The 13,766-nt window shown below is 40.4% G+C and overlaps 1 protein-coding gene across 1 annotated transcript in view; it reads left to right on the top strand.

The window, feature by feature from the left end:
* The window catches only part of nt5e (5'-nucleotidase, ecto (CD73)), an 84,988-nt gene that overhangs the window by 22,092 nt on the left and 49,130 nt on the right, over positions 1 to 13,766 (top strand). The window lies entirely within an intron of this gene.

Genomic DNA, 13,766 nt, shown 5'->3' with positions numbered 1-13,766 from the left:
ATGCAATTCTGGTCTCCTCCCTATTGGAAAGATGTTGTGAAACTTGAAAAGGTTCAGAAAAGATTTAGAAAGATGTTGCCAGGGTTGGAGGACTTGCCAGGGAGAGGCTGAACAGGCTGGGGCAATTTTCCCTGGAGCGTCAGAGGCTGAGGGGTGACCTTATAGAGGTTTACAAAGTTGTGAGGCGTATGGATAGAATAAATAGACAAAATATTTTTGCTAGGGTGGGGGAGTCCAGAACTAGAGGGCATAGGTTTAGGGTGAGAGGGGAAAGATATAAAAGAGATCTAAGGGGCAACTTTTTTGCACAGAGAGTGGTATGTGTATGGAATGAGCTGCCAGAGGAAGTGGTGGAGGCTGGTACAATTACAACGTTTAAAAGGCATTTGGATGAGTATATGAATAGGAAGGATTTGAAGGGATATGGGCTGGGTGTTGGCAGGTGGGACTAAATTGTGTTGGGATATCTGGTCAGCATAGACAGGTTGGACTGAAGGGTCTGTTTCCATGCTGTATATCTCTATGACTCTATTTGATCCGTAGTCAGTATTTAGGGAGGTGAATAAGAAATTAGCAAGTTTGACTGCAACTAAGTAATATCTAGCTTAATTTTGGTGAGGTATAACTGAGATGAGAAATGGAAGGTGACAGTAGATGAGAGTATGGCTGGAGAAAAAGTGCAGGAGAGGTAGCTTTAAATACTTAGGGCATTGGGATAGGCATGGGGGTGAAAGTGTGACCTTTATATATGCAAAGACGATGCACCTAAACCACGCCAGGACTTATTTCCTTTCAGGTTAATTTGCTAATGCTGTTTTTGAGGGTTTAAACTAATTTGACATGGATCTGGAAGCCAGGAGGTAATATCAGAGGGGAATACAAAAGTGCAAAAAATTTTGGGAGCTAGGCAATGGGTTTGGTGTAAAAAAGAAAGTAATTGATCTAAATTAGGGCTATGGTGCAGTAATGGGAACGTACAAGTGTAGAAAATAAAGTTGCTGACCTGTAGATGCAGTTAGCCACATGGTAATATGCTACAAAGAATCTCTTTACAGAGATTGGACATAAAGAACAGTAAAACTTGATATTAAATTTTCTTGATAATAGGTGTTCAGGAATGACAGCATAATCTAAGGTGAGTGTTCTGAAGAAACAAGATATCCCAGAAAGGTCAAGCATAGATTTTATTTGGCTCGAGCTAAGGAACAAAACGGCACAATGACATTACTAAGACTGGCCACTATCCAATAGCAGTGATTGTGAGGAACAAATTTGATAGAAAATTACAAACAAGTTCAAGAATTATCATGTAGTTACAATGAGGAAATATTAAATCCTGATTTGGATAATATAAAAGGCGGAAAGGGACTAGAATTATGGGCGTCACGGTGGCACAGTGGTTAGCACTGCTGCCTCACAGCGCCGGAGACCCGGGTTCAATTCCCGCCTCAGGCGACTGACTGTGTGGAGTTTGCACGTTCTCCCCGTGTCTGCGTGGGTTTCTTCCAGGTGCTCCGGTTTCCTCCCACAGTCCAAAGATGTGCAGGTCAGGTGAATTGGCCATGCTAAATTGCCCGTAGCCTTAGGTAAGGGATAAATGTAGGGGTATGGGTGGGTTGCGCTTTGGTGGGTCGGCATGGACTTGTTGGGCTGAAGGGCCTGTTTCCACACTGTAATGTAATCTAATCTAATCTAATTCTTAGTGCGTTCAGGCTGTCTTTAGACAAGGCAGAATTTCGACACCTTCAGGTATATTTCCACATAATGGATAGGTGAGGCAAACAAATCCATAACTCCTTGGACGATGGAAGAGTTAGAGATTAAGATGAAGCTGAAGAAGTGTGCTTATGGCAGATGTCAGAAAAAAGTACAACTGATAACAAAGCTGAATATTGAAGGTTGAGGGAAAATTGGAAAAGCAAATAAAAGAAGCAAAGAGACAGTATGAGAAGTGACGGGCAGACAATATAAAAAATCTAGAAGTCTTTTAAAGTTTAGAAACCCCATGAAGTACTGCTGCTCCCACTCCAGAAGTGTATAATAACTCTCTGAACAGGTTGATTTGAAAATATGTACACAGAGGAAAAGGAAAAAGAGGAGCTGAGTCCATTAGAGATTAATAAAGTAATGTGTATATGAATGTAGGGAGCATGGTGAAGTACTAAATTAAGTATTAATATCTCTCTTCATCAAGGAAAAAGATGCTGCCAAGGTCATGGGGAAAGCAGATTGAGTTTAAATACTTGAAGGATTTAAAATTAGTCAGAAAATTATATTAGACATGCTGTCTGTACTTAAAGTTGGTAAGATACCAGAATTGATTGTGATGCATCAAATATACTGAGGGGAAATTGGTGAAAATTATGAAGACACAGGACATAATTTTCCAATCTTAGGCTCTTAAGGTGATTCCAGAGGATTCAAGAATCATTTAGAACATAGAACATTAGAGCACAATACATAGAGCCCTCAATGTTGTGCCGACATGTGAAACCAATCTGAAGCCTATCTAACCTACACTATTCCATTCTTGTCCATATGCCTATCCAATGACTATTTAAATGCCCTTAAAGTTGGCAAGTCCACTACTGTTGCAGGCAGTGCGTTCCACACCCCTACTACTCTCTGAGTAAAGAAACTACCTCTGATATCTGTCCTACATCTATCACCCCTCAATTTAAAGCTAAGTCGCCTTGTGCTAGCCATTGCCATCCAACAAAAAAGACTCTCACTGTCCAACCTATCTAACCCTCCGATTATCTTATACTTCTCAATTAAGTCGTCTCTCAACCTTCTTCTTTCTAACAAAAATGGCCTCATGTCCCTCAGCCTTTTCTCATAAGATCTTCTCTCCATACCAGGCAACATTCTGGTAAATCTCCTCTGAACCCTTTCCAAAGCTTCCACATCCTTCCTATAATGCGGTGACCAGAACTGTACGCAATACTCTAAATATGGCCGCACCAGAGTTTTGTACAGCTGCAGCATGATCTCATGGTTCCAAAACTCAATCCCTTTACCAATAAAAGCTAACACACCGTATGCCTTCTTAACAACCCTATCAACCTGGGTGGCAAATTTCAAGGGTCTATGTACCTGAACACCATGATCTCTCTGCTCATCTACACTACCAAGAATCTTACCATTTGCCCATTTAGTAATAAGCTACCCATCTATAAGCCAGCCAGTTTACAATCATTGAGGTTTACTACACAGAAAAAAATCCCTTTGGCCTATTGAGTCTGTGCTAGTTAAATATAATTTCATAACTATTGAAATCACATTTTCCAGCACTTGGACCATAGCCTCATGTGCCTTGGCATTGCAAGTGTACATCTAAATACATTTCAAATATTACGAGGATTTCTGCTTCCACCACCCTTACAAAGCAGTGAGTTTCAGATTCCCACCATTCTCTGAGCAAAAAGAATCTTTCTTTGTATCCCTTCTAAACCTCCTGCCCCTTATCCTGAATCCATGCCACCTGGGCATTGATCCTTCCACCAAGAGGAAATGTTCATTTTTCTCTGCCCTGTCTCTTGCCCCTTATAATTCTAAACATCTCAATCATGTCCCCCCTCATTGCCTTCTGTTCCAAAGACAAAACCCTCAGATTATCCAATTGCTTTTCATAACTGAATCGTTCCAGCCCAGCACTCTCTCCAATGCAATCTTATCCCTCCTATAATTTGGATTCCTGAACTGCAAACAATACTCTAGCTGTGGTCTGACCAATGCTTTATACAGTTCCAGCATATCCTCCCTGTTCTTAAATTGTGCCTCAGCTAATAATGGCTTATTTATATGCCTTCTTAGCACTTTATCTACCCTGTCCCACTACCATATGGGATTGGTGGACATGCACACTAAGGTCCCTCTGATCCTCAATGCCTCACAGTGTCCTACTGTTCATCATGTATTCCTTTGCCTTGTTTGTCTTGCTCAAGTGCATCACCTTACACTTATCTGGATTGAATTTGATTTGCCACTAATACATCCATCTGGCCAAACTGTCTACATCCTCCTCTAATTAAAGGCTATCTTCCTCACTATTTACTACTCCATCAATTTTTATATCATGTGCACATTTTCTGATGAAACCCCTGACATTCAAATCAAAATCATTTAAATAAACCACAAACAGCAAGGGCTCCAAAACTGAACCCTGTGGAACCCCACTAGCTACAGGTTTCCAGTAACAAAACTTCCCTCAACCATCACCCACTGTTTTCTGCCACTCAGTCAGTTCTGTATCCAATTAACCAAATTTCCTTGGATCCCATGGGTGCTTACCTTTGCTATCAGTCTCCCTTGTAGGATCTTATAAAAAGCCTTGCTGAAGCTCAAGTAAACTATGTCGAATGCAATGCCTTCACTTACAAACCTGGTCATCTCTTCAATAAATTGGTTAGCTTTAGTAGTTGAGAAGGCTTTTAGAAACAATAATTTAGGACAAATTAATTATTGTTTCCTGGCAATGTTTCCTGTGAAAATATCTTAATTAGGAAATGTAGTTCATTCAAGAAAGCCACTACAGATTTGTTAATGGCAAACTGCGTTTGACTGACTTGGGTTGAGTTTTTTGATGACAAAACAGAGATAGTTGATGAGGGTACTGCTGGTGCTGTGGTGTAAATGGATGTCCAAAAAGCATTTGATGAAATGATACACCACAGACTTGTAAGTGAGGTTAGAGCTCATGGAATTAATGGAATAATTGCAATATGGATATAAAATGGGCTGAGTAAAAGGAAATGAAGAGTAGTGATAAGTGATAGTTTTCAATCTAGTTCACTCTGTCGTTAGGGAAGCAAAGTCCTGTTGTTTCCTCAGATTGGCCGATATATGATTCCAAACTTGCAGCAATGTGGTTGACTCTTAACTGTCCTTTATAATAGGCTTAAGCTGAAGGAAATTAGCGTTGGACAACAAATGCGGATTTTGACTGCAAATCTCATATCCGTGAAAGAATAAAGAGAAAATGATGTTCTGTTAAACTGTTGAGCTTCAACTGGAGTACGTGTCCACTTTTGGGCACCACACTTTAGGAAGCATGTAAAGGCATTGAGAAGTTGGAACTGACTTCCTCAGAGAAAACTATGATGAGATTTGATGGAGGAATTCAATATAAAGAGGGGTTTGGACGGAGTAGAAAGGGAAAAAAGAACTGTTCCCATTGTGGAATGATGCAGATTTAAGGTTAATGGCAAAAGAAACAATAACAACATGAGGAAAAATATTTTTCCTCCAGCAATTAGTTAGGATCTGGAATGCACTACATTAGAATGTGATGGAGACAAAGGTTAATTAAAGGTTTTAAGAGGGAATTGAATCATTATATAAAAAAATCAATATTGCAGAGTCACATATAAAAGGCGGGGGGGGGGGGTGGTGGCACCGGTTAAATTGCTCATCAGAGAGCCAGCACAGAAATGACAATCTGAATGGCCTCCTATGCAATAACAATACCATGATTGTAACTTCAGTTAGATGTCAGAAAATATTTATTTCCTTTCTCTGCTATTGGCTTCAGAGTTAGTCAGTTGCACATTGAAACCCCACTACAGAGACCTGAGTTCAAAATCTAGGCTGGCAGTGCTGTATAATACTGAAGGAGTACAGCACTGCTGGAGTTGCAATGTTTCACATGAGATTGTAAACCGAGGCATCACAAGCCCTGTCTGCTGAATACAAAATTACCCCATTACAAAAAAAATTATCCTATTCTCCATTAACATAAAATGAAACATCGACACCACAGTAAATGAAAATTCAAGCTGCTGCAAATTGACCTCATATATTACATCTTTATTGAATATTGCTGCATTTCCTAAATTACAATAGTAACCACATTTTGAAAGCCTCTGTGATTTTTCATTCCCACTTCCTTCAGGGATAGAGAAACCCACCCAGTGCAAGTGGCTTTTCCACTTTGGTATTGCCAACCCTTCCTCCTTTTAAAAATTTTTTTGAATCAATAGTCAAATTAAGCAATAAAACTGTTTTGTGTTTGGTAGAATTATCCCTTGTGGTTTTCTAGTTGCATATTATAGGAATGATGATGGTTTGAATGCCCTCTGTGTCTTAGAATTGTTGGTACAACCCAATTTAAATCATTTGCAGCTGGTTCCTACTGTTTCTCAGTTTCTCTCCTAATCCTTCTCCTGCTTAAAATATAATATTTTAAGATTTTAGAATTTTATAATATATTATCATTAGTTGAGAATTTGGACTTTAGAGATAAATAGGTTTTGACTTTAGTTCTGTGAAGTTAATTTGTTTCATTAAGAGGTCAGATAAGAATTTTTAACAGTTAGTTCAAATATCATTTTCAAGAAAGTGATAAATGACTAGATGAACTACTTGGGGAGTTAACAGATTACATATTTAAACATACAGAAAGACAGACTAGAGGCCACAGTCATTTGAGAACAGTTTCCTTCCAGCAGAAAGGAAGTTTAGTCTGTGGTAATTCAAGCTTTAACAACTGAAAATTGACTTAGAACTCTTTTAGCAGTTTAGGTAGACATAGTTTTTCTTAACATTCAGTTAGAAAAAAATCAGTGAAGTAATCATGTCCCTGTGTTTCACAGAGTAACAAAGAGAATTACATCTGGTAAATGGATAGAAAGACACTGATTGGAAGCAATTGCAATCTTGTCAACTGAGTAAGAAACTAAAGAGTTCAAGATAGGATTAAGACATCACGGGGATTGAGTGATTGTAAAAGATATTCCTGGGAAAGGTGTTGAATCTTTCTTTTTGCTTTTTCTGTTAAGACATTATCAGACAATCATATATGTAGTATTTTTGTGTAGTTAATGTTTGTTAAAAGCAAACTGGCAGCCTTATATGAATACATTCAGTGACTAATCACCATATTAACCAAACTTCAAAACTAAAACTTATGATCCATTTAGATAAGTTTCACTCTGAGATATGACTTGATCAATATTACCATCAGCTTTTTGCACAACAAAGAGCAGATTAACTATCAATGGAAAGTGAGGATGCTTGACCCTCACTGCATAACCAAAAATTGTATCATTTATTCATGACAAGTTTTCAGTTCTGTTTCTTAACCTGACATCTCATTCTTTAAATTTACAGTACGAGAAACTTCCTTATGGCCCTTTCCTCTCCAAAAAACAGAGAACTTGACACATGTTTCAGGATAGCAATAGTTCCCTCCAATACAATTTCCCTTTTTTAACAAGACTGTTGTAATAAGATTTTGGTTGCCAGCAATGCTGGTCAGGACTGATATTGACAGGTCAAAGATGTCATGATTAAGATATCTTCATAGAAACCATTGCCTTGTTAGTGCTTCCACTTATTTTTGACAGTTGTAAACAAGGTTAAGCTAAGGGAATGACTCCATGCATCTCTTAAAGTATTTACACAAATATCAAAATCTTTGATGTAGTGTTGAAGAGCATTTCTCTCAGACTTCCAACGAAAGTAAATCCAATGACTGCAATACATACATCTCAATCCTTATATACTTAAATTGCTGAAATATTGGATATCTCTATCATTCATGTAACAAGCCATATTCATTCTCGGGCTAACACTCAGGAGTACATTTTGTTTGGCATATTTTTATTGTTTTACAGTATTTTTGCCAATTTTCTAATGTTGCGAGTATATCTATTCTATGCTACCCGCAGTGTTAACTGTGCCATTGCTCGTGCCCAGGTGGCTAATATCCACGCATGTGATTTTGCCTTGCTGGATCGGCTTATGTGTCCAAAATGTTAGTGCCAAGACCACTAAGTTCATCCAAAATGTGTGGAAATGACAGGCAAGGAAAGACCTGCTAGCTTGTCAATCCTGCAACACACACACTAGAACATGACTGGATACCTCCTAAGGCGTCATTCATCACCTTACTCCATCAACCAACAACAACTACATTATAACCTAGGGGACAAAAAAAAATGAACCATTCAGAATGATGAAAACCAGCAGCCAGCTGCTGGGAACTTTACAACTGAAAAGAGGGTGCATGGCACAACAGTGGAAGCACCAGGCAAGAGTAGTAAGGACATCACATTTATTTTTATAGTTCAGGTGACCCTTCCCTCCTCAATGCATTTGCCAAACAGTAGAAGTCCTGCTGAGATGCAGATACTTCACCTGTTTAATGAGTTATTGCTAAATTGACATGAATATGAGATTTCTTACACACCTGATGGCTAACTTGCGCAGAGATTTTGAGATTCTTTGTAGTCAGCTACTACATTCAAGTTGATTGCGAGTTTCTGTATACATCATAGCCTTCCTTGACCATTAATATAAGATATGCACTTTATGTTATCATGTTTATTAATCTCTATAATCTTGAAAAATCCAATCTCAATTTATGGAATATGTAATACATTTACCACATAAAAGGCAAGTGATATTCAGCAGTAGCAGCATGGTTACATCTTCAGAACTTATTCAAACAATTGCAATAACTGTTGTCAGAAAATTGTCTTGAGTTCTCGGGCTTTGATTATGTCACGGCAATTGCAGCTCCATGCTGTGCATCTTTGCCTTGTGCTGAGGCTTGTCATTAAATAATTTTTTCAATAATGATTGATGCACCGTGGAGTTAGTTTCTTGTCAGCAGTACGTAACAGATATAGCCAAATGCAACTTTGGAGTTGGGTAAAAACAGGGAGTTTCAAGGGTTGAGTTGCAAGGAGTAAGTGGTAATTTCAGGGCTAATTTTCAAGCTAATTATTGTTTATTTCAAAAATATACTTTATTCATAGAAATCCTTGGTACATGTACAGTTGATGATTCTGTTCAGATATATATTGTCCTTACATTCAGAGAACAGACTGAGTCGATGTTTTCAATTCTCTATGTTAACTGTCCGACCTTTTGGCATTTATCTGAGGTGTCAGTGGGGCCCAATTACTGGATGGACCCCTGTTATTCTTCAGCAGAAGAACCTTACACGGTGGTCTTTTCCCACCATGCCGTGGCAGCAGTTGCCCAAACTTCAGTGTGTCCCTCAGCACGTAGACCTGGTCAGTTAGGGCCAACTCTTTCAACTGAAAGACCAGTAAAGTTTGGGCAGACCAAAGAATGTCTTTCGCTGAGTTGATGGTCCTCCAGACACAGTTGATGCTTATCTTGGTGTGCGTCCCAGGCAACAGAACAGAGCACAGAGTCCTACGTCACAGAGCTGCTCGAGATCAACCTCAACATACACCACTGCATTCGTCTCCAGACTTCCTTTGCATAGGCACATTTCAGAAGGAGGTGTGATAGTCTCATCCCCATCCACAGCCACTTCAAGGGCAGCGTGTTGTGCATGGAGAGTCCGGGCATGCATAAAAGATCTCACAGGCAGAGCCGTTCTCACCATCAGCCAAGCGATGTCCTGGTGCTTGTTTGAAAGATCTGGCAATGATTTTCAAGCTAACTTAGTGCTTTAATCTAGTAACTAAAAACTGCTCTGTTTAAATGTTATCGTTTTTGTTAATTTCTGAAACAGGAGTTAGCTGAGTCACAGTTAGGTGAAGTTGGTTAACTGAACAACTGTTTTATTTAAGTCAGAAGCATTGTTTTTGGAGTCTATAATAAGGAGCCAGCCCCTGTTGCACTGTGAGTGCTTCTTGGCTAAATGAGAGTGCCTTGGATCGTAAAAACAGGGAGTTAGATGAGGCAGGGAGTAGGCGAAGCTGACTGATACTGAAAGGAGTGGAAATGGAGAAGATATTTCTACTAGTACTGTGTATGAGACTAGGACCTGAGAGCATAGCCTCTGAAGGGAATCAAGAGTTATGAGAAGAAGGCAAGGGAATGGGGTTGAGAGACACATCAGCTCTGAATGGCAGAGCAGACTGGATGCTCCTATATCTTATAGCGTTATGGTGGTGACATTCTGCTGGAGGTGCCAGAACTGGCAGAGGATGATCTTTTGAATGCAGGAACTAGTGGAGTGGAAAGTAAGGACAAAGGGAATGCTATCCTTTTGGAAAGGAGAAGACGTGTTGAGGGCAGAAGTGCAGGAGAGGGATCAGGCATGGCTGAAAATTCAGTCAACCATAGTGGGGGTGATTCCTCACTGAGGGAAAAGGAAGTCCTGTCAGAGATGGCAAACAAGAGCACTCAAGACATCATTGTTGTATTGGATAAAAAGTTGAGTCGGGGCGTGAGTAGGAGAAATGTCTCACATACTTCACAAGTAGACAGAAATAGCTGAGACCATTGCCACACATTTGACTTGGAGAAAGTGAGATGAGTTAAAGCAGAAGTTGTTCAAATTGAGGACAAGCAGGGAAAACAGGAGCAAAGGAGGCCATTCAGCCCTTTTGAGCCTACTCCACAATTCAGCACGATGATAGCTGATCATCCAATTTAGTATCCTGTTCCCACTTTCTCCCCATAACTTTTGATCCCTTTATCCCTCAGAACTATCTCTAAATCCTTGAACATTCACAGGTTGGCCATAACTGCTTTCTGAAGTAGCAAATTCCAAGTCTCACTACTCTGGTTAAAGGAATCTCTCCTCATCTCAGTCCTAAAGTCTACTCATACTGTGATCTCCGGTTTTGCGTTTACACTGTCTAGTCCTGTTAGAATTTTCTAGGTTCCTATGAATTCCTCTCTCATTCTTCCAAACTCTAGTGAACATAATGCTAACTGGTCCAGTCTGTCTTCGTAGGTAGGTCCTGCTATCCCAGGAATTAGTCTGGGAAACCTTCATTGCAACCAGAATATCCTTCCTCAGATAAAGAGACCAAAACTGCACACGATACTGCAGGTGTGGTCCCACCAAGACACTGTAGAATTGCAAGAAGGCACCCCTGTTCCTGTACTTGTATCCTATTGCTATGAAGGCCAATGTACTATTTGCCTTCTTCACAGCTTGCTGCAAGTACATACTTACTTTCAGTGACTAGTCTTCAACCACACCCAGCTGTCATTGCACCTTCCACTTTTGTAATCTCTAACCATTCAGATAATAATCTGCCTTCCTGATTTTGCTACTGAACTAGATAACCTCACTTTTATCTATATTGCATTTCATCTGCTATGCATTTGCTCATTCACTCACTATGGCCAAATCGTACTGAAGCATCTTTACATCCTACTCAACTTCTTTATTTAATTTTGATTTTATTATTGGCACAGATATCTAGATACAGCGCAGTTTGTTTTGCATGCAATGCAGACAGATCATAACATACAAAGATCATGGGGTGACAGAACAGAGTGAGGAATACAAAGTTATGGCTGCAATAAGGCACACAAAAGCAAGATCAACATTAGATTTTAAACTTGAGAGGTCCAAAAGTCAACAACAGAGAAGAAGCTGTTTTAAACCTATTGGTACATGTGTTTAAGCTTTTGTACTATCTGCCTGACAGAAGTGGTCAGAAGAATTTACAAACGATATGGGAAGGGTCTTTGATGTTGGTTGTTTTTCCAAGGCAGCAAGAAGTGTAGATAAAGTCAGTGGATGAAAGATTGGCTCATGTGATGGACAGGGCTGTGTTCACAACTCTTGTAGTTTCTTACAGCCCTGGTCAGAGCAGTTGCCATAGCAAGTTGTGATGCATCTAGATAGAATGCCTTTTATGGTGCATTTATAAAAGTTGGTAAGAGTCCTATGGACATGTCGAATTTCCTTAGCCTTCTGAAGAAGAAGAGGTATTGTTGTGTATTCATGACTGGCGCAGATTGTGATCATCACTCCTAGGAACTTGACACTCTCAACTATCTCTACCTCAACTCTATTGATGTAGATAGGGGAATATCTTCCTTGCTTACTAAAGTCAATGACCAGCCATTTCATTGTGCTGACGTTGAGGGAAAGATTGTTATCTTTATGTCACACTACCAATGTTCTCTCTCTTTCCTGTGTTCTGTTCCATCATTGTTTGAGATCCAGCCTACAATGGCAGTGTCATCAGTGAATTTGTAAATGGTGTTTGGATGAAATTTGGACATAGTCATGAGTGTATAGGGAGTACAGTAGGTGGCTGAGTATGCCACCTTGCAGGGTGCCGGTGTTAAAGATTGTTGTGAAGAAAGTGCTGTCACCTATCCTCATTGATTTCAGTCTGTGGGTCAGGAAGTCGAGGATCTAGTTGCAGATGGTGGAGCAGAGAACTAGGTCTTGAGTTTGGAGATTATTTTGGTTGGGATTATAATGTTCAAGGCTGAGCGGTAGTCAATAAGCAGAAGCCTGACATAGGTATCCTTTATTGTCCAGTTGTTTCAGAAATGAATGTAGGGCTAGGGACATGGTGTCTGCCATGGACCTGTTGTGCAGTAGGCAACTTGCCAGGGATCAAGGCAGGCTGGGAGACTAGAGCTGATATGAGCCATGACCAATCTCTCAAAGCACTTCATAATTATGGACGTCTGAGCCACCAGGCCGCAATCATTGAGGCACATTGCATGTGTTTTCTTTGGTACTGGGATAATGGTGATTTTCTTGAAGCAGGTGGGGATTTCAGATTGTAGCAAGGAGAGGTTAAAGATGGCAGCGAATACTCCCGCCAGCTGATCTGTACAGGATCTGAATGTATGGCCGAGGACGCTGTCTGGGCAGTCGCTTTCCATGGGTTCACTCTCAAGAAGGCTGGTCTGATATCTGCAGTGGAGAAAGTGAGGTCTGCAGATGCTGGAGATCAGAGATGGAAATGTGTTGCTGGAAAAGCGCAGCAGGTCAGGCAGCATCTAGGGAACAGGAGAATCGACGTTTCGGGCATTAGCCTGAAGAAGGGCTAATGCCCGAAACGTCGATTCTCCTGTTCCCTAGATGCTGCCTGACCTGCTGCACTTTTCCAGCAACACATTTCCATCTCTGATATCTGCAGTGGTGATTGAGGAAACAGATGTATCTGAGTCTTTGGGGCAGGTGACACCATTTCACTGATCTTCTGTTTGATCAGAACGCATCAAGGAGGGATGTATTTTTATCGGCCATTCTGTTCTGCTTCACTTTGTAGCCTGTCATGTCGTGTAGGCAGGTGTGTGGTAAGTTTGGGTCTAACTTAGTCTGGTGTTTTGTCTTAGATTTCCTGTTACGGTGACGGTTGTCTGACTTGACCAGTCCACACCTCGTTTTTAGTAGACCGTGGATTTCTCAGTTCATCCATGGTTTCTGATTAGAGAACATACGGACTGACATTTTTTGTTCAGCAGTCCTGTACTCACATGCTAATGAAGTCCATTACAGTGGTGGCATACTAGATTGTATGCTGAATTCTTGAATGTGGACCAATCCACCAATTCCAAGCTCTTTTGCTGCTTCAGACCAGCACTGTACTACTTTCTATACTGGGTCCTCACGTTTCAACTTCTGCTTGTAAGTTGGGAAGAAGAACACAGCATTGTGATCTGATTTTCAAAAGTGCAGATGGGTTTTGAAGTGGTAGACATCTTCAGTTGTGTAACAATGGTCAAAGATTTTTTATCCCTGGAGGAACAGGAGATATGTTGATGGTATTTTGGTAGCTCCCTTTTGACTTCCCAGCCAGCTTTGTCATCTACAAACATAGAGCTATTATAGAACATAGAACATAGAACATAGAAGAATACAGCGCAGTACAAGCCCTTTGGCCCTCGATGTTGCGCTGATCCAAGCCCACCTAACCTATACTAACCCACTATCCTCCATATACCTATCCAATGCCCGCTTAAATGCCCATAAAGAGGGAGAGTCCACCACTGCTACTGGCAGGGCATTCCATGAACTCACGACTCGCTGAGTAAAGAACCTACCCCTAACATCTGTCCTATACCTAACCCCC

Source organism: Chiloscyllium plagiosum, chromosome 9, assembly GCF_004010195.1.
Source record: "Chiloscyllium plagiosum isolate BGI_BamShark_2017 chromosome 9, ASM401019v2, whole genome shotgun sequence".
NCBI classification, from domain to species: domain Eukaryota; kingdom Metazoa; phylum Chordata; class Chondrichthyes; order Orectolobiformes; family Hemiscylliidae; genus Chiloscyllium; species Chiloscyllium plagiosum.
This window is presented reverse-complemented; position numbering and strand designations above follow the sequence as displayed.